We start from the raw sequence: 21,898 nt of genomic DNA on the forward strand, positions 1-21,898 counted from the left end.
TTATACCTATACAATTTTGAAAACGATGCCATATAAAAAAAAAAAGATATACGATTTACTTACCTAAAAATCTTATCATACTATTTATTTCATATTTTTGCAATAAAGATTTACTTGTTTACAATATTATTTCTTCGAACAATGAAAAAGGGTAATTAAAAATTAAAACACATTTTTTTGTGCTGAGATGACTTATTAGCTCACCTGAACCGAAGGTTCAAGTGAGCTTTTCTGATCACCTGTTGTCCGTCCGTCTGTCTGTCCGTCTGTCTGTCTGTCTGTCTGTCTGTAAACTCTTCACATTTTCGAGTTCTTCTCAAAACCCACTGAGCCAAATTTAACCAAACTTGGTACAAAGCATCCTTATTGGAAGAGGATTATAAATTGTTAAAAAAAAGGGTACAGCCCTTTTCAAAAGGGAGATAATTGCGAAAAAGTGAGTATAGGGTGCGTGTCTTTAAACATCTTTTTTTCAAGAACCACTGCATTAGAAATGCCAATTTTTACACAAAAGCTTGTATATATAGTTAGGTTCTAAATTGTAAAAATCGTGAACCTCGGATTAAAACTGGGGCCTCAGGCGGGGTTCAAAGTTTAACATAGAAATACATAGGACAATGTTTAAAAAATCTTTTTCTCAAGAACCACTGCACCAGAAATGCCAATATTAATACAAAAGCTTGTATATATAGTGAAGATTTTAAATTGTAAAAATCGTGACCCCCGGACCAAAATTAGGGCCCCAGGCGGGGTTCAAAGTTTAACATACAAATACATAAGAAAAATGTTTACATGACTTTTGTTCCATTTATTCAACTAAATTGTGCATCAAAAAAGCCAACTGTGTCTCCCTGGTTATTGACAACTCATTGCATAAGCATAAAAGGTTGTTTAAATAAGAAATGACGGATGAATACGATAAGGTGTAAAAATTCACTAAATATTATTTTAGATCATCGCTTACATTTTATTTGGATACCGTGCCCGATAAAAATAAAAATTAACATATAAAATTATTATTTATCGGGCACGGTCTCCAAGATAATTATAAGCGATAAATTTCTCTTGTGATTTTGTTGCAAGATTGCAGCTAGTTTGGTTCAGCATTATAGATACGGCAGATCAAATCACGTGGTGTGGATTTATTTGTAAACAACCATACCATAGATAATCTTGTTTTACACGGGAATTCAATTTAAAAACAAGTATGTTTTATTATAATTAAGGAAACACTGTTTATGTGTTACCCTCGTATACAATTGATGAACCCGTAAAATTTGTTCAAAGAGTGTTTAAAGCAGAAAGAAGATAATTTATTTATATTATGAACTTTGAAATTTCTTCGATTTTTGTAACCATGATGAGTTATGATTCTACGATTACAAATGCATCACTACGTATTTTATAAGGAAATGTACTGAGCATACAGTCACATGGTGATGTTAAAATTGCATATAAAATATAGTTGCATATTGTGGTATTTATGGACTTATTGTACGTACGACCTAAGTCAGACAGCGCGTGCAGGTGTCATAACAGTATTTCACTAACATGGCTGAGGCAAAATAATTCCCGAATTTTCCTTTGAATTCGGGGCGTTTCCGCACGCAACAGGAGCTGATTTTTTTATAAGATGAAAAACTATGTGTAAGAGGTCTAACTATCCCAGTTTTGTAATAATGCGAGGTCATTTGAATTGTTGATGCGTGTTGTTTCCGGAGGGGGGGGGGGGTTGAAAGGCCCGGGCTTGATTTTTAAACACATGTGTAACTTGGAGGTAAACAAAGTCTCACGCCTTGCTGGATGCACGTGTGTATTTTGAAGCGTTGTTTAAAAATATGTCAAGAGGATTTTTTCCAGAAGATCGTTTTGAATTTTTAATCTGTATGTAAAGTTGTGCAACTTTGGCAAGAATATATTGTAAAATTTTATACTGTAGTGACACCTGCACGGATCTCCGCGGGCTCCCTGGTCGAGGACGGATGTGTCCCGGTGCACGGCGAGGGCTATTGTGAACTCTTGTTGAAGAACCCATGTTTTATGTGTATTTGTATGATGTCTGCTTGGCAAAAAATACTATAATATGTACGAATTTAGTTACACAAAATAATTTTATTCTGATATTAATTGATATACGATTATTGGTACAGAAATTTAAATTAATGATACCTATCTTAAAGAAAATGTCAGCTCGAGGCCTTTGTGGGCGTTCCGGCCTTTGATATGTATAGTGAAGACTCTAAATTGTAGAAATCGTGACCCTCGGACCAAAACTGGAGCCCCAGGCGGGGTTCAAAATTTAACATAGAATTAACATAGGAAAAATGTTTAAAAATTTAACTTTTCAATAACTACTGCACCAAAAATGCAAATATTTACAGAAAAGGTTGTACATATAGTGAATATTCTAAATTGTATAAATCGTGACCCCCGGAAAAAAGGGGGGCCCCAGGAGGGGTTAAAATTTTAACATATATAGGAACATGTTTTAAAATCTTCTTCTCAAGAACTATAATGCAACAGTTTGGGATATTACTATGCATACGTCCTTAAATAATGGAGATTCTAATTTGAAAAATCGTGACTCCCAGACAAATAATGGGGCACCAAGGGGGGTTCAAAATTTAAACATTTTAAAAGATATAAAGGAAACGTTTAAAAATGTTCTTCTCAAGAACTACAATGTTATAGTTTGTGGAATTACTATGCATGCATCCCTGGCTTATGTAGATTCTTAATTGGTAAAATCATGACCCCCGAACCGATGCTGGGGCCCAAAATTTATTATAGAAATATAAAGGTAACATGTTTTAAAAAATCTTATTCTCAAGAATTACAATGCTTAAATTTGTGAGATTACTCGCATGCATAACACCTTGGATAATGTAGGTTTGTAGTTTTAAAATAGTGACCCCTGGACTAATACTGGGGACCCAAGCTGGATTAAAAGTTAAATGTAGAAGTATAAATGGAAAATGTTTTAAAATCTTCTTTTCAAGAACTACAATGCTTCAATTTGTCAGATAACTACGTAAGCATTCTCAAATAGTGTAGATTCGAAATTATAAAAGCCGTGACCCTCGATCTAATACTGGGCCCCAAGAGGTGTTCAAAGTTTAGCATAGAGATATAGAGGGAAAATGTTTAAAAATCTTTTTCTAGGGAACTATAATGCTTCAGCTTGTGAGATTACTATGCAAGCATCCTTAAATAATGTACATTCCAAAAAAATAAAGCTTTAGCACTGGACTAATACTGGGGCCCCAAGATGGGTTCAAAGTTTACCCTGAAAGATATATTGAAAATGTTTTTAAAAGTTTTTCTCGAGAACTATACTGCTACAATTTGTGAGATTACAATGCAAGGATCCTCAAATTGTGAAAACTCCAATGTAGTGGAACCAAAACTTATCTTTCTTGATGTTGTTCTGTACAGTCTGAGAGTTATTCCTCTTGATGTGGAACTCTTCTACGTTCATTTTTTCAGGCTTTGTACGTGCGGTCCCGCCACAGTGCTACACATTTTCATTCCTATGTTACTATTTATGTTGTTAAAGCCAACTATAAACCTCGGACCAATACTGGGGCCCCATAAAGGGTTCAATGTTTAAAAATAGAAAAAAGCATATGCTACGAAATAGAATGTCACAAGGAACTGCTGTTCAGGTGAGCGATGTGGCCCATGGGCCTCTTGTTTTTTTTGTTTTTTTTTTGTTTTTTTTATAGATATAAGCTTGTTCTTCTAATCATTTGGCAAGTAAAAAAAAATGTATATCAAGTGCGTTTTTGTTGTTGTTTTGTATTTTTTTTCGGTTCCTACTTTTATGAATAAAAAGAAGATGGGTGGATAATGCGTGTAAAATGCCCATAGACGGTCGGACAAGGTACTGAAAAAATAAAATATCAAAAATATGATATTGTTTTAAAAAATCATTTAAAACAATATATATCTAACATATAATTGATTTTTAACCGATAAATATGTTCAATAATTGGAATATGTTGACTCAAACAGGTGTATACGTATCAAAACCTGCAAATACTGTCATTTTTTAGAACTTCGGGGCATTTTCTTTTATACATGTAGAGTGGGTCTGTGCTCCATATTTTTCTCATAGTTTAAATAAGGTCTAATGGAAAACAATCCGATTTTAATCAACAAAAACATGGAGGGATGATCCACTATGCATTAAAAATATCATTTTGTATCCCATCAACTGAATGTTTTGAAAACTAATACAAGTCCGAAAATTCGTGGCCAAAGTCACACCTACATATGTAGTATCTAAAAAGCCCACTTCGTTGTTTCTGAAATTGCTCAGAGGTTAGAGTACCTGACATAAGCTAACCTTAAATATCTAGCCTAAGGGTTTTCATGTTATGGGTTCGATACCACCAAATTTTCAAATATTTGTTTTTCTTATCTTTTGCTAAATATATTAAAAACTGAATATAGTTAGAAATTATGCTTTTGCAAACTTGTATTATAATATATTTAAATAGATTTAATTGTGAACAAATTAATTCAAAATTGTATTTAACGACTAAACCGAATGGGCATTTGTAAGCATGTATTTTTCGTGTTTATCGTAGGAGTTGCTACAACCTAAATTCATTTTTGTAAATGAGACCCCTTGAGGAGTTATTTGACATGTTTATATGTCTATTAAATTTAAAATGAACCGAAATTGGTTAAACATTTATAAATTATCGAGTAAGTGAAGGTGTATTTCGTTTAGAGAGTCCGTTTAACCTCGTATATCATGATGACCGTAGTCGGACGAAGATCTTGCAGTTTTCAGCACGTGTCAATAACTGTCAATCAAAGTCCACGTGGTACAAAAGTACGACCCTTGAATTTCCGGAAGCTCATAATTACGTTAATTAATTAAGTAAAGGGGATTTTTATGTATTTCAACTTTTACAGTCACCGTTATTTCCTAACGATACAATAGGTAAATCTGAAGTTCTTCACACATGTGTTTTCAGCTGTACTGTCTCTTTAAACGTAATTAAGGTCTTCCGTTTCCAACGGAAGACCTCATTGTTTTTCTTAGGTTTCTTTTTCCCTATTATTATTATTAAGGTCTTCCGTTTCCAACGGAAGACCTTATTGTATTCGTTCGGTTTTTTTCCCTATTCTTTTTTTTTCTTACAAATTTTGTGCACGCGAGTTCTCGGAAACGGCTCGGTCGATTTTTATGAAACTTTTAGATCTGATAGAAGTTGATCTGAACCTTATTGGAAATTTTTTATATTGATGACATCATATCCGTTATTGAGATATTGATGATATAGTGATTTTTTGAGGGTCTGCTTGTCCATTGAACTCCTCCTAAATGGAAAAAGATATTGAGTTCAAATTTTCAGGGATGATAGACGAATGATTGAAGATATTTCTAAAGGCAATCAAAATTGTCTAGCTCAAAGAACCTAAAAGTTCGCCTGTACCCGTAAATTGGGATTTTAAAAAAGTAATGATTTTTTGTGGTTTTCTTTGTTTATCTCTTTTCTTAAAATTATTTTGTTAAAACTTGTAACGCAGAAAAAGTTTATATTTATAAGAGCTTTCGTTTAATGGGTCTAAAGTCTTTGATTTGTAGCTCTTTACTGAGAGTTATTTTGTTATATATCATAGAAGCAAAAATGTTTATCTTACTGCGATGTACCCATACAATATAATGACTTTCTCATATGTTACGTAATTAGGGATTTTTAGGGGTCAGAAGTTCAAAACGTTGATCATCTATATCTCCTTAATGAAAAATATTTTGATTAGCAGTATAGAAGAAAAGATATTTAAAAAGACGTACTCAACAATATTCAACTCTCAAAATTTCGTTAAACGGCCCCGATAAACAGATAAGGAGTCGGCCCCTAAAACTTTTTTCTCAAATATCTCAAGAACGATAACGAATTTGTAAACACTCGTTGAACAAAATGTGTGTCGTTTTAAGTGACCATTCATTACATACCTAGAAAAAGGGGCTGGCCCCTAAAATTAGGAGCCCAGATGGGTCTATAATCGTTTATTTGTAGCTCTTTTCTTAGAGTTATTTTGTTATATATCATAGAAGCAAAAATATTTATCTTACTGCGATGTACCCATACAATATAATGATTTTCTCATATGTTACGTAATTATGGATTTTTAGGGGTCAGAAGTTTAAAACTTTGATCATCTATATCTGCTTAATGAAAAATATTTTGATAAGCAGTATAGAAGAAAAGATGTTTAGAATGACGTACTCAACAATATTCAACTCTCAAAATGTTTTGATTTGATTATAGATAAAAGCCTTTGAGACATCCCCTTAAATGAAGCGATGATTTTTTTTAGCCTTATCTATGATATGCAACATTGTTTAATGCGGTTATTGCAACTTTGACTTATACAATTTTCGTTCAAAAAGACCATGAAATATTTTTTTTTTATCTTTAAATATTGTTTCTCAGAGCTAAAAAAAAACAATACTTAAGACCTGAATAGTTAAGTTTGTCGGCATACACAATGTTCCGACTGCTCGTTAGTTTGAATTGACTGTAACAAGAAACAGTTGTTGAGAAAACAAATACTAATTATTCGAAGTTAAAAAAACTAATTGAAGATGCTGACTGTTGGTAAACTGGTGGTAAAATGAAAGTTTTGGGATGCATTTTCCGGTAAGTTCGTGTGTATAGAAACACGATCAAACCGTTTTGTTTTCATCGGGTCGTCAGAATGAACTCCTTGGTAGCTAACGTGATTCGAAATTTTACAAACTACACTGTGAACTATGGGGTTTTCCTGCGAGGGAATGTCAAAAATAGTTCGGGCCGGAGGTACATGTGTATTTGATAAAGCGTCACCAATTCATAAAGCAAAGGTTTATCGCACGGTTAGTTTACATTTCACGTATGAGATAAATACGAAGTTAAAACAAATTAAATTTAAGTAATGTACATTGATTCACAATTGTACACTTTGTTTGTTCATCAGAAAATGTTTCCAGACGTTTTATCCTGACATTTTTCTCATATTGTCACCGTTGGATTCAATAAACATTGAATACTTAGAAGACAAAAACCAAGGAAACTATTTACTATACTGTTTCATTTAATATCACATTTATATCTGATAAAATAAATTTACATTGAATTTTTGTAATAACAGATGCATCATTTCATGAACGTTTAAATCCGCTGATATTTTCAAAGTAAGCCTTAACATTTCTGCGATATGAAGCTTCTGAGACAGCCCCTTATTATCCCCTCGCGCAACTGCTGCGAGGGTATATACATGTAGCATCGCTACTGTGCGTGTGTGTGTGTGTATGTGTGTGTACATGTATGTGTGTGTCCATGGTCAGCTCTTTAGTTAAATTCCAAGAAAACCCTCCAATGAATATTCATCAAACTTTGTATGTACTTCTTTGGCATGGTAAAAGGGCAAACCGTTTTGATTTCTAAGCCAAATGATTCCATATTTTTTAAATTGTCATTAAAAAACGAAGTTAAAACAGGAATTTTATGTACGACTTGACAATAGACATTTCCGGTAATGTTATGTACGAGTTGAAGTAAATCGCTACCGTATGCAGTTAAAATCAACAACTTGACAATTTTGGGAATTTAAATCTAGTAAAGGTAAAAAAACCCCACAAATTTTTGTAGTATTGGAGGGTTAGAAGATTGCCCATACTTAAAAGTTGAAGTGGGCAAGAGATTAAAGTCATCCGATTTACATTGCAACAAGCAGTCGACTTTCGGACAAATTTTCCCGTGTCACTTACAATAAAACTAGTCTAAAATTCAGAAAAGACTTTGACAGATATCGCACATTTATCTCGCGAAAATTGTTTCATATTAATAATAGCTGCATATCTACTACTATGGGTTGACATACGACAAGCAACTAGAATTGTCCATCAGAGCAGACTTCAGCAGCTGTACAGATCGCTAGATCTTCAGCTACGTTTCATAATGTATACGGATCGTTTATGTATGCTAATATAAAAATGAATGTCACTAAATCAGTAAATGAAACTGAATTATTAAACTTTAAACCGTATGTGTTGAGTTTCTGCTAGGAATTGGAAAACTGCATCCACGTAAATGTAACCCCCCCTCCCACAATTTATACACCACCAAACTTGGAGATTGGGATAAAATAGATGTTATGAATTCAAAGCAGTTTTAAGAAACACTTGTGTCATATTTATTTTGATTTGATAAGTTTAAACGTATTTCCCTAAATAATGCATTTCCCCCTACAACAAGTCATGTCGCGAGGGGATGCTCCGCTTAGCGGTGTCCTTGTTTGACCCGAATTGATTTTTTTCAACGTTATGTTGTGTTGTGTTGTGATGTAACGTTGTGTTATGCGATTTTTGTGACCTTGCGCAATACAATTCAGAACGTCATTTTGGAGATAAATCTAATTCTAACTGTTTCACTAAAATAAACCTTGAAATAATTTTTAATCTCTAAATAATTTCTGTTAGAGCTTAATTACTCAATTAAATGGAACTACTGATCAGAAGACTTGAATAATAAAGTGTGTTGACATACACAAAGTTGCGAATGCTCGTTAGTTTAATTTGACTCGAACGAGGAACAGTTGTTGATGTTTTATAAAACAAACACTTTGCCTAATGATTCTAAGTTGAAAACATTGAATAAGGATGCTTACTGGTGGTGAAATTAAAGTCTTGGGAGACATTATTTCGGTAAGTTCTTGTATAGAAACACAACCAAAGCGTTCTGTTTTCATTGCATCTTCAGGATGAACTCCTTGATAGCTTATAAAAGTGATTTGCAGTTATATAAATTACGAAGTTATGTGATTTCCTTTATATTTATAATTTAAATCTTCGACAAAATCCATTGGTACAGACCGTAGTAGATTTAATTATGTGGAAAATACAAGAAAATCTTCGAAAATATGTCACTGAAGCGTTGAAGGGCTGTGTCAAAAATTGTTCGGACCAGAAATATTTGATTAAGCATCACCCGATTGATAAAACAAGAGAAAAGCTGTCATTGTGACAGCAAACCGGGTTTTCTTTTATGTGAACTGTATCCATAATCCATGTCAACACATATCCAGTGAAATGGAGTACCCTATATGCAACATTTTGAAAAAAAATGACTAAATTCAAAAGCTAGTATTTTTTTCATAAATTATCGGAAATCGAAATCCTAGCAATATGCACACCTCTGATATATGTACAACTGATCTGCAAAAGAACAACTTCCTATCTTGAGAACTGTAGGAGGAGTTATCCGTACAATGAGGGTACCCTATATGCAATATTTTGCCAAAAAATGACTAAGTTCAAAAGCTGGTATTTTTTTCATAAATTATCAGAAATCAAAGTCCTAGCAATATGCACACCTCTGATATATGAACAATTGATCTGCAGAAGAACAACTGCCTATCTTGAAAACTGTAGGAGGAGTTATCCGTACAATGAGGGTACCCTATATGCAATATTTTGCCAAAAAAATGACTAAGTTCAAAAGTTGGTATTTTTTTTTTATATAAATTATCAAAAATCAAAATCCTAGCAATATGCACATCTCTGATATATGTACAATTGATCTGCAAAAGAACAACTTCCTATCTTGAAAACTGTAGGAGGAGTTATCCGTACAATGAGGGTACCCTATATGCAAAATTTTGCCAAAATATGACTAAGTTCAAAAGCTTGTTTTTTTTTTGTTTTTTTTTTATAAATTATCAGAAATCAAAATACTAGCAATATGCACACCTCTGATATATGTACAATTGATCTGCAAAAGAACAACTTCCTATCTTAAAAACTGTAGGAGGAGTTATCCGTACAACGAGGGTACCCTTTTGGCAGCCGGACGCCCGCCCGCCATTTTCACCATTTTAATAACCGGATTTTTCCGTTGGAAAACCCGGTTAATAAAGATTTATCACACGGGTAATATACACCACACGTAAGAGATAAATAACTATATCAGATGATATTGTATTATATGGTATGATACAATGTTTTTCCAATTATATTGTATCATATACCACCCGTATTAGATAAAAAATATATTCATATCTGTGTAGTTTCCTGAATACTTAACCTTTTTACGTAAACTTACATTCTTTCGGAAAATATTCGCTAAAAAGAAATTTAAACGTTATCAAGATAAAATCAAGAATTATGTAGTTTTTTTTGTTTTTTACAGTATGTTAATATGTATTAAAATAATACTGAACATACTTTCCTTCAAATACGTGAACAACAGTCTTATTAATTCCTTCTTGTGGGATGCTTTCACAGGTTACAGTAAAACTATGAGTACCATGTCCTCCTATCAACGGATCCTTAGCATTGGTGTTATTGTTGTTGTGGGGTTTTTTTGTTGATCCATCGATGTCTGGGTCATAAACTGTGATATTTACTGTAAAGTCTCCCTGAAAAGAAACATGTTTGTTTTGTGATAATTTTATCTTATTTTGATACTAAAATACATTTATGTCATATTTTTACCATGTCAACATCTATATGAACAACCGCTTATACCTTTGATATTTCAACTCATGGAAGATGATTCCGTAAGCTAGTGTTGAATTACGCCTGATAAGTAATGGTTGTGAAATTAATTAAAAACCTTCTTTTTTCGATAAACTAGCCCGAAATACCTTAAATGAGAGTAAGGTGTTTAACATGCTTATGCAAATTAAGTCACACCCCTGCGAATGTGCTCGGAATGTTTTCTTTATCGTTGCTAAGTATGTAATAAATCCAGAGGTGCTCGAATGAAAGTTCAAGAGACTTTACCGAGATTTGTTCAGTTCCTGTGAAATTTTGAGCGGAAGTTCGGATAATATTCTCAAAATACGTAAGTACTAGTCGATTTTCATATCATATTCTACTTTGATTTATGTTAAAACATAAAAATCTTTTAAGATGTATGTCTTATGTCTCACCATCTAGCGGTTTTTAAATGAAGCGATGGTATTCAGAACAGAGTTAAAGTTCGTGTTCAACCACGTGTAGAGTGGTTGATGATATAAACATTGTGTTTCGTAATAAAATCATAGCCATGTTTGATGTTTGTGGTGTGCAATACCATTTTAAAAAAAATAATGGCTGTTTGTTTTGCATAAAAACTTAGTGAATCGAGCCATTTTTAAGGAACATTCTGCATAAAATAGTACAGTCTGTTTCACCATTGATGTTATAACTAGGTCAGCCGCGGATGGAAAATTAATTCATTCTTGGGGGGGGGGATCTCTACTACGCATGTTAATTGTCGCAACAGCAGAAAAAACTATTTTTGTATTGTCACATTTATTTCTAGAACACATTTTATCAACCAATCAATAAAGATAAAGTTTAAAATAATAAACCTCTAGAATTTATATTTGACTACAAGTACCTAGATTCTTTAAAATAGACTATAAACACAAGGCACGATTTTTACTGCGAAACTTAAAGGGTCAAATAAAAGCACGTGGTCTAAAATTTAAATGACATTAACATTCGCAGGGGTGAGTCAGTAGGAGTTTGTTTATTGTTTGTGCACACACACACACGAACACACACACGCACGCGCGCGCGATTTTAGTTTACGATGGAATAACGTTCCAGAACGGGGTAACTAAAACGTGGGTTGACTAATTGACGTTATTGCGGAAAGTGTAGGGTGAATTCATCATGCATCGGGCAGATGTCTTGGATCGGCAACTTTAGGTTAAAATTAAACATTGAACGAAACTCGCCTGCATAGTGTGTACTGTGTATAATGTGTACACAGTGAACTGTGATCTATGCTAGTTACGGACACCAGTCAACGGTTTTAAGAAACATTAAGCAACCCAGTGGGACATAATACAATAAATTAACGAACACGTATGGTGGCAGGGGATAGTCTTTTTTGGTCGAGGAAATGTGAGGCAGATAGTGCTCATATATGTGATTTAATTTTTCAGTGGATTTTTAAATTTGCTAAAATTGGTTTGCATGCAGGGGACACATGGTCCCGACTCTTGAGAATTTTTAAACATTTCAGAATAAAACAAGTACAACTTACAAATAGCACTATATAGAATAGCCAGGGATGGTCTCAAAAATTTCCAATTTTTTTTCCTTTTTTCACATTTTCACGGGTCCAGCACCACGCTCCAGTCCCGAGCAACTGCCATAAACTACCATAGGATTGGTGGCTTAATGTATACCCATGCAAATAATCAATAATTGATAGGAGGTCAATCACCTTCTTTTCGAGTGACATTTCGTGTTCTGAACCCACCCTACTTTTTAAGCACAAAACCGAAAGTGAAAATTCCATATCTGATGAAAAGTGTTACCAGCATTAAAGTGTCATATATCAATGAAATTGACATAAGCTCCTCTATCCACAAAATGAATGCAATAAATATTCTAGCAATTTATACACCTCAAATAACCAGCCAAACCTCAGGTTCTCCCTTTATTTCAAAATTTTGACCGGGTCTTTCGTTCGAAACTATCTCCTGCCACCTATGCTGTGATAAAATGTCCATGTCAGATTCATCCCCAGTCTCCTTACTGAAAGTCACAATGTGATCGACGGCGGCACAAACGAGTATAATGAAATTACGTTGATACAAATACACTCACTGCTAACCAAAACGAATTTAAAACTGACAATCATAGAAACCAAAAATAACTCTCTAGAAGAAATTGAAAAGAAAATTACAGCAATTGGTCAAATCAGAGAAAATTTAGACAGCATAACATCCCGGGTCAATAAAGTTGAACTTGAAATTAAAACAGCTAAAAAAGATCGCGGAAAACTGGAAGCTAATGTGAGTAAGCTAGGAGACGTGTTTCAGCGGATTCCAACACGAAGAAAATCGCCGAATTCCGAAGCGAGGTGTGTGAGCTCCGGCAGGGGAACAGCGGGATCAATAGGTCATTGATGATGTTAAGACACTGTCTGCGACCACCGCCAACTTGCAGAACTCAATCACTGACCTAAAAGCCTGATCAATGAGGGACAACCTTGTATTGAGTGGAACTGAAGAGCAGAGAGGTGAAAATACGGAAGCAATTTTGCAAGACTTAATCCAACGAAAATTCAAACCGCATTATGAGATCTTGTTCGAGAGAGTGATCGGATGGGTAAATATAAGGAACTAAACGATCGCCCCTGCAATATCGTTGCCAAATTAACATTCTTCTAAGACCGTGAATTCATAAGGACACGTACACCAAGGACACCTAACGGATCTTGTGTCTGGATAAACTAGCAGTACCCTCCCGAAATAGAAGATGAAAGAACAAAATTATATCCAATCATGAGAAAAGCGAAAAAGGATGGCAAAAAAGTAAAACTAATTCGTGTTACCTTATTTATTGACGGTGAGTTTTCACGCAGACGCTGATGGGTCCGCGCGTGATTAGTCAGATGTACAGTCACCGGTGACCGACTGCCAAAAAAAACACGCCCGCCCCAGACATCTACCACAGACCGTGAGGGATAGGGACACGAGAGAGAGAGAGAGAGAGAGAGAGAGAGAGAGAGAGAGAGAGAGAGAGAGAGAGAGAGAGAGAGAGCAGATAAAACTCAAATTTCTGACACTCAATGTTTGGGGACTGCGGCGAAAATTACAATACCCTGAGTTCTGGAACTTTATTTCAAGTTATGATATATTATGTCTAACTGAAACAAAAAACAGATAACACTGACGCAATCGACTTACCAGGTTTCTGTGTATTTATGAAAAATAGATTTGATATGCAAAAGTTAAATCTGGAGGTATTATTATTGCTGTCAAAACAAATTTCGTTAAGTATTTTACTTCCCAATATGTTTATTGGATTTTACTCGTTAAATCATTGTTTAATCTCCCGAATGATATTTTTATTTGATCTGTTTACATACCCCCAGAAAATACAAAATATGCACTTAAAAATTGTTTTCTAGAAATAGAGAGACAATTGTTAAATTTCTTACTTGAAACTGAATACTGTAAATTCCTAATTAAACGCGAGGAATTAATATCCGCGTAAAATCGCGAGAAGCATTCTTCGCGGATTTTAAAATCTCGCCATTATTTTCTGAGAGTTGAAAACTATAAGAAATAAGGAGAAAAGTTCAACGTTCGCGATTTTATATTCTCGCGATTTGGTAGAAACCAGCGGGATCGCGGAATTAAGTACTCGCGTAATATAAGGAATTTACAGTATGTGTGTCTTTTAGGTGATTTTAATGCTCGTGTGGGTAAACTACAGGATTAAATGAAGGTTGATGATTATTTAGCAAATCATAATAACTGGGATGAAAAAGCAGAAAAATACAAAAAAACCACTGATACAGACAAACTGAACGAATTGCAGACAGATAGAATCTGGGGGAATAAGCCGTTGCAAATGCCCACGACCTTCTCATACCTCTAATAAGAAGTAATAAACGTACGAGTTAACTGGACATTTAAACGGTGGACTGTATTGTCCAAATGAAAATGTCCAAAAAGGCGTAACTGTGCTTAAATTTTATTGTATTTACATATACTTTAAACTGGCAAATTTGAAATGACAATCACGTACTCATTTAAAGAGTTTGAATACAAAAATGTTGATTACTTTCTTAAACTATTTTATTTACTAATTTACCTCAGTCATCATAAACAACCCCTAACGCAGGGGAGTCGACAAATAGTATGGGGGAGTTTGTAGTAGTCGATTTTTTCCGCTTCGGAAACAGGAGGAATTTAGGTAACACCTTTTGTAGGTATTTAAAACAAGTTTTTCCAAAACCAAATGTGTGCCGCCGAAATCAAATTGAAAGTGTCTCTGTGTGTGTAGGGGGGGGGGGGGGGGGGCTAGACTTGTACAAAATATTGACAAGCAAAAAAAGGTCTTTGGTATGTATAAATTTGCAACAAAAAAAAGTTAGCGCCCACCCACCCCATTTTGAGCACAATTACATGCTTTTGTCCAGCGTATGTCCCTGTTGTGTTAACAAGACTCTCAAGGATTCAGAGATGGAACGTTTTATCTTGCCATTTAATAGTTTCTTGCATGTACAACAACCATGTTTACAATATGAAATCGTGCAATCTTAAAGAAAATAACATACATTTCATATTTCATAGAAAACGCATATCAAATAATTTCAGGTTATTATTAGCAAATTTTTAATTATTAAGAAAAGAAAAGAAAAATACATTTTAACAATGTATATTATTAAGTATAAAAAGAAAATTACATTTTAACAATGTAAACAAAAAGATAAAAAAAAAAACCGCTTACGATTCGAACACCCGCTTTTACAGTGACATTTGTTCAAAGAACTCCTCGCTTACCACTACACCACCGATTCGCTTGTTTAGAGAGTATAATATAGCTGGTTGTATTGTTATCAGTATTACGCAAACAACTGGACTTAGCCACTTAAAGACCAATCTTAAAAATAAAAAGAAGAAAACTGACTTTTTACCATAGAGTGGGTTTTCGTACCATTTTTTGGAAAATCGAAAAAGATAGATGTTAAAATGTGTTATCAATATTCGTTCTTTTAAAAATGGTACGATGACCCACTCTATGAAAAAAAATAATTTGAACATCCGATTTCTATATCATTGTGTTGCCAAATTAGCATATACCTATTTTGTTGTCTTAATAACAATTAAATGTGAAGTTACTTTTTGTGGGTTATGGCAGCACTGAATGTATATGATTACATATGTTTAATAAATGAAACAAAAGTGAAATTTGTTAGAAAAAAAAATGTTAGTTCTTTAATGGACATATGTGGTTTTTTGCCTCGGCTTATTCCCCCAGATTCTTTTACAGTTATAGAAACAACTGATATTTTACAGAAGAGCCCTATTAATAACATTCTAGTTAATTGTGTAACTTGTTTTTATCCGCAGCAGATGTGACTTTAGATGCTAAACGAAAACCATCGCAATAATACAAAGCCATGGTTCAACGCACAATGCAGAACAGCGAGAAGAAAATTCCACCTGGCTAAGCGTATCCACAACAAATTCAGGACTCAAGAGAACTGTGAAAAACTTAGATCCCTTAGAAAAGAATACAAAACTACTATGATTGCATGTATTACCGAACATAATGTCTCTGTCAGATCTAAATTAAAAATATGTAAAGAAAGGTAACCTTAAAGAATACTGGATAACCTTAACAGTTCGAAAAATAAATGTAAAACTGAAATTGTTTGATTATATGAAAAAGGTCAATGATGGAAACTGCGATAATGATATAAATGGTTGTAAAATTGTTCTTGATGATACACATAACTCTGTTTTGAAAGGTCAGATCACTGCAAACGAAATTTTACAAGCTGTTAGTAATCTAAAAAAACAACAAAGCCCCAGGGTATGACAAATTATGTAACGAATGTATATGTGCATCGGTATCATGTGTTTTGCCATGGTATGTTAATTTTTATTATTTGATTTTTGAGTCAGGTATAGTGCCTGATGAATGGCTTATATGTATTATTAAACCAATATACAAAAATAAAGGCGACCCGACAATCCTATTAAACTATAGATGATGATTGAAATATGTTAGAGATATACTTAACTCATGTGGTCTTTCCTATGTCTGGATTAATCAAAGTTTTTCTAGTATCAACTGGCTAAAATCTACTGTTTAAGAAATGCTCATAAATCAGTTTTTACAAGAATGGTTCAGAAATGTAGAAAATTCACCCAAATGTTTAAATCACAGAATCTTGAAGAAAAACTTTTTTTCAAATAGGAAACTTTTCAGAAATAAATAAACTAGGTGTTATTACATGCATTCCCAAATCTGGAAAACCTAAACAATTTCTGAAAAATTGGCGTCCCATTACTTTACTAAATGTTATTTACAAGCTAGCTTCAGGAAGCTTAGCTGAACGCATGAAAACTATTCTAGATAAATTGATAAATAATGATCAGACTGGATTTTTGAAGGGAAGATTTATTGGGGAAAATATAAGACTTATATATGACCTTATGTATTATACAGAGCATTACAACATACCCGGCCTTTTAATGTTAATTGATTTCGAAAAGGCTTTTGACACCATCTCATGGAGTTTTATCTCAAAAACACTAGACTTTTTTAATTTTGGACCCTCCTTCAAAAATTGGATAAAAACATTCTATAACGGAATTAAGGCATGTGTGATTCAAAATGGTATAATTTCAGAATACTTTTATCCAGAAAGGGGCTGTAGACAAGGTGACCCAATATCTCCATATCTCTTTCTTCTCTGCGCTGAGATTTTAGGAATATTAATAAGAAATGAAAAAGACATCAAAGGTATAATTATTGATGGAGAAGAATACAAAATATCTCAATATGCAGACGACACATCAATTATAATGGATGGTACACCACAATCATATGATGGCATTCTTAGGGTTTTAGACTTTTTCGCACAAGTATCAGGCTTAAAAATAAATTTTACAAAAACAAAAATGGTTTGGATTGGTAGCAAAAAATTTTCAAAGGATGTATTTCATCATTCACGATGGAAACTTAGTTGGAACAATTTAAATTTTGAGCTTCTAGGTATCAAATTTTCAGTTAAATTAGATGAAATGGAAGAATTAAATTATTTACCAAAATTGTCTGAAATTAGAAGATTGATAAATCAGTGGAAGTTAAGAAAATTAACACCAATTGGTCGAATTACGATAATCAAGACACTAATAATACCAAAGCTAAATCATTTGATACTAGCATTACCCAACCCAAAAACTGAATACCTAAAAACTTTTGAACATGATATTTTTCATTTCCTATGGGGCTGTAAAGTTCATAAAGTAAAGAAAAGTACAATTATACAAGATTATAATCATGGGGGTCTCAAAATGGTTGATTATGGAAATTTTATCACAGCACTCAAAGCTACTTGGATGAGAAGGTTAATTAAAACTGATACAAAATGGGTAAAGCTTTTAGAATCAATTTTGAAAATTAATATCTCTGAAATATGGAGAAATGGTCCTAATTATTCGTACCTTCTATGTAAAAAATTAGAAAATTCTTTTTGGAAAGAAGTGCTCCTCAGCTGGTTAAAAATAATTGAACAAACGCCACTTAGTAGACCCCAAATTATAAATGATAATATATGGCACAATCCCAAAATCACCATAGACAATAAATCAATATTTATCAAAAGTTATGTTAATAAAGGATTTATTTTTGTTAGTGATCTGCTTAATATAGATGGAACATTTAGAAACTTTGATGAATTGAAACACATTAATCCAAAGACAAATTTCATAGAGTATGCAAGTTTAAGAACTGCAGTTACAAACAGACTACATACACAAGATATACACTTACCAAACCTACAGAACACATTACAATATGGACCAATTGTCCCTAATCATATTCTATTGTTTATTAATACTTGTAAAGGTTGTAAACCCATGTACAACATACTATTAGACAAAAAAAGAGAAATATGTACATCGATATCAAAATGGAGAGAAAAGGGTTATAACTATTCACAAACTTCTTGGAGTAGAATTTTTGAACTCCCTTTTAAGTGTACACAGGAATCAAAACTACATTGGCTGCAATATCAAATACTTCATAGGATTGTCCCTACAAATAAATATCTTTTTAATATAAAAAAAGCAGAATCTGCTGTTTGCACCTTTTGTAATAAAGATGAAGAAAGTATTGGTCATTTATTTTATGAATGTAATATAGTAAAAGAATTGTGGTGTGATGTTGGAGAGTGGATTTTTACACAGTTTGAAATCTCGATTACATCTGATATTCAATCAGTTCTTTTTGGAAAATACAAAAATAAAGAAAGTTATAATTTTTTTAACCTGATAGCTCTTATTGTGAAGCAATATATTTTTTCATGTAAATATAAAAGTAATCCGACACCAAATATACATGCCTTGAAAAAGGTCATAACAGAAAGAATCTTAACTGAAAAATATTTGCTGTTGAAAAGATGTAATTATAAGGAATACGAAAGCCACTGGCAGAATATCTGTGAAAAATTGTAGATATAGAGATAAGTTTGTTTTTTTTGATCGATGTGAACCCTCATATCATTTCATTTGTTTCCAGTATAGCCTAGTCTATACTTGTATTGTAATCCACCTGCATAATCTCTCTCTCTCTCTCTCTCTCTCTCTCTCTCTCTCTCTCTCTCTCTCTCTCTCTCTCTCTCTCTCTCTCTCTCTCTCTCTCTCAAAATCAGCTTCACTTCATATGAAATATACAAAACTGTACTATTAAGTAGAAATAGTATAAAGACTATGTAATATGTTTATAAAAATGTTTCAATCAGTATTATGTTACATATGTACATATGTTGTGAAATGAAAAACCCAATAAAAAAAAAAAAAAAAAAAAAAAAAAGAACCCTAAAGAATTCAAACACCGGTTGTTTATTCCATCAGATTCGTTTACTCTCAAACAATTGAATTTTTACTCTGTTTGCAGTTACAAAGACGCATCTATTATAATTATAACACAACGCATGCTTATGTTTCTAGTGAAACTACCGTTTAAAACTATTAATACCTGCATATATGTGCTTTAAATTCAAATTGACACACATTCATTATCTGTTTATAAGTGAATATTGATTTGTTTTATTCGAATTAGAATTAAACCTTGAAACAAAAAAAAAAAAAAAAAAAAACTTTGGAGAGGAAATTTATTTTAAGAATTTTCCAAACGATTTAAGAGTCATATTTACAAAATTTAGAACCTATAATCATACATTGCCAATTGAAACTGGAAGATGGAGTATCATAGAAAGATGTCATAGAATTTTTTAATTATGTAATAAAAACCCTTTGGGGGACGAATACCACTATCTTATGGAATGTCAGACATTTTCTTTATTCCGCAACAAATGAATCGAAGAAAAATACTCATCAAATGTTAACACTTTTAAATTTGGGAACCTTATGAATACCATATGATAGATATTGATCCATTAAAAAAATAGTCCATATTTGTTAAAACAATATTTGCTTGATTTATTGAATTTCTTTACTCTAGCTTCCTAACTTGACTATGCTTTTGTACATTTAAGCATTGAATCATTATTTTTTGAAAGATATGGTCTCATAACTGCAACGGTGTGTGCATACAAATTGAATAACGCGCGCTAGCGCGTTATGAAAATTTGTTTGCACACACCGTTGCAGTTATGAGACCATATCTTTCAAAAAATAATGAGTCAATGCTTATATTTACGTTTTTTAACATTAGTTTTCTTTCCGCAAATATGATTTATTTTAAAAAAATCTCGGCCTTATTCAACGAGTAATGTGCAGTTAACGGAAGAGCCATTGCAACAGCCAAATTATGCTGACAAAAATAGTGCACAGAGTTTTAAATTCTAATAACCCAATTTTATTTTCATTCTGTAATTTGATGAATTTATTTTTGGCATATACTAAGAAATTAATCAATTAAATTCATTTGAGTCTTAAAAAATATTTACATCCATGAAATATTAATCAGCCCAAGTATTATATCAGGTCGGTTTGAAGTCGGGAGAAGAGTCAGTCATGTTCTGAAGGAAGACTGAATGTATTCATCCGCACCAGATTTGGAGATTGGGTCTTCTGTGTTATGCGTAAATATCACTCAAATCTATCAATGCAATTTAATAAGAGGAAAGAAAGTGAATGTAAATATTTGTAAATATTTTTGTTTTTGTAACTCGTGTACGATTGATATGGTAAAACCATTAACCTAAAAAAAAAATTTAGAAAAGAAATATGACGCACCTCATCTTCCTCTCCGTTTGTGGATCATGTATATGAGGATTAATGCCAGTTATTCTTATCTTTCTACTGCTGTGCCACAATTCAGATTCACTTTGTGAAATTGTTGCAATTGATAATAATCATTAAGTTTTATGTACCTTTTATAAAACATACAACATTGTTTACCTGAAAGTTCACCTATATGCTCAGTAAGTCAGTATGGGGCTCGGATGAAGGTTTGAAAAGAGATTTGTTTATATTTGCGTGCACAGATTTACTTAAAAGTGAATTAAAAAAAAAATCTTTAAGTTCTGAGTTTACTTCAAAATGTTTGAAAAATTGATGTGACACAAACATTGGGAATATTAACTTTGTGTTTTGTGGTTTTTCAGCGTTGTTGTTGACCTCACTGCCATATTTAGGTTTTTTAAAGTCCATCTCTTCAAGAACCTAGTTCAAGGTTTCTTGTCGCACCCTTATTTAATTGCATCTGCTTATCTGTACATGATTTTACCGTACGTAGGACCTAGCTTTACAGCATGCTCAATTTTCCACAAAAGGACGCCTACATGGCTACCCGTCTTACTGTACCAGCCATGCATGAACAATCAGGCCCGTTTAGAATTGTGCCGATCATACCACAGAACACCCATTGTGAAACTCTGAATTTGCTTTTTGTGACGGGCGCACTTCTGATTTTAGAATTACTCTATCGTGAATAATAAAATGAAGAATTTTCCCGACAGAACCGCTTTTAAAGTAATTGTAACTTCCAATGATTTGTAATTTTTCATTTCTCGCCGTTACAAGCTCTGCTTAAAATCAAATCAAGTAGTTGTAAATATCGCCATATTCCACTTGTGGCCACTCGCGAATATAATCATTCCATGCATCGGTTTTGACGTCTTTTGGAGAAGAAATCAATCGTTTAGTATCTTTATTACATTGACTCTTATCCATATCATACATGAACGAAATATATTATACAGTTTCATATAATAAAACTTTGCTAGCAAGATTTTTATGTTGTATGGTTGCTACGGCGTTTTTTTATTTAGTGTCACGGTTACAATTGCGGATTTTTTCCGCGACACATAACGGGACAAAAAATCATATTAACGCAATCGTCAAATGGGCCGCAAAAAATATAATTGTTGTATAAATCATTACATAAAAACACACCACA

General features: G+C 33.0%; 1 protein-coding gene across 1 annotated transcript in view; it reads right to left on the bottom strand.

The window, feature by feature from the left end:
* LOC117686226 (uncharacterized) overlaps window positions 1–21,898 on the bottom strand; it is a 38,826-nt gene that overhangs the window by 11,195 nt on the left and 5,733 nt on the right. Inside the window, exon 2 of the mRNA XM_034460940.2 lies at window positions 10,226–10,419. The gene's annotated coding sequence lies outside the window, so the exon portion shown is untranslated. The remainder of the gene's footprint in view (window positions 1–10,225; window positions 10,420–21,898) is intronic.

The sequence above is a fragment of the Magallana gigas genome, chromosome 2, assembly GCF_963853765.1.
Source record: "Magallana gigas chromosome 2, xbMagGiga1.1, whole genome shotgun sequence".
Classification (NCBI taxonomy): domain Eukaryota; kingdom Metazoa; phylum Mollusca; class Bivalvia; order Ostreida; family Ostreidae; genus Magallana; species Magallana gigas.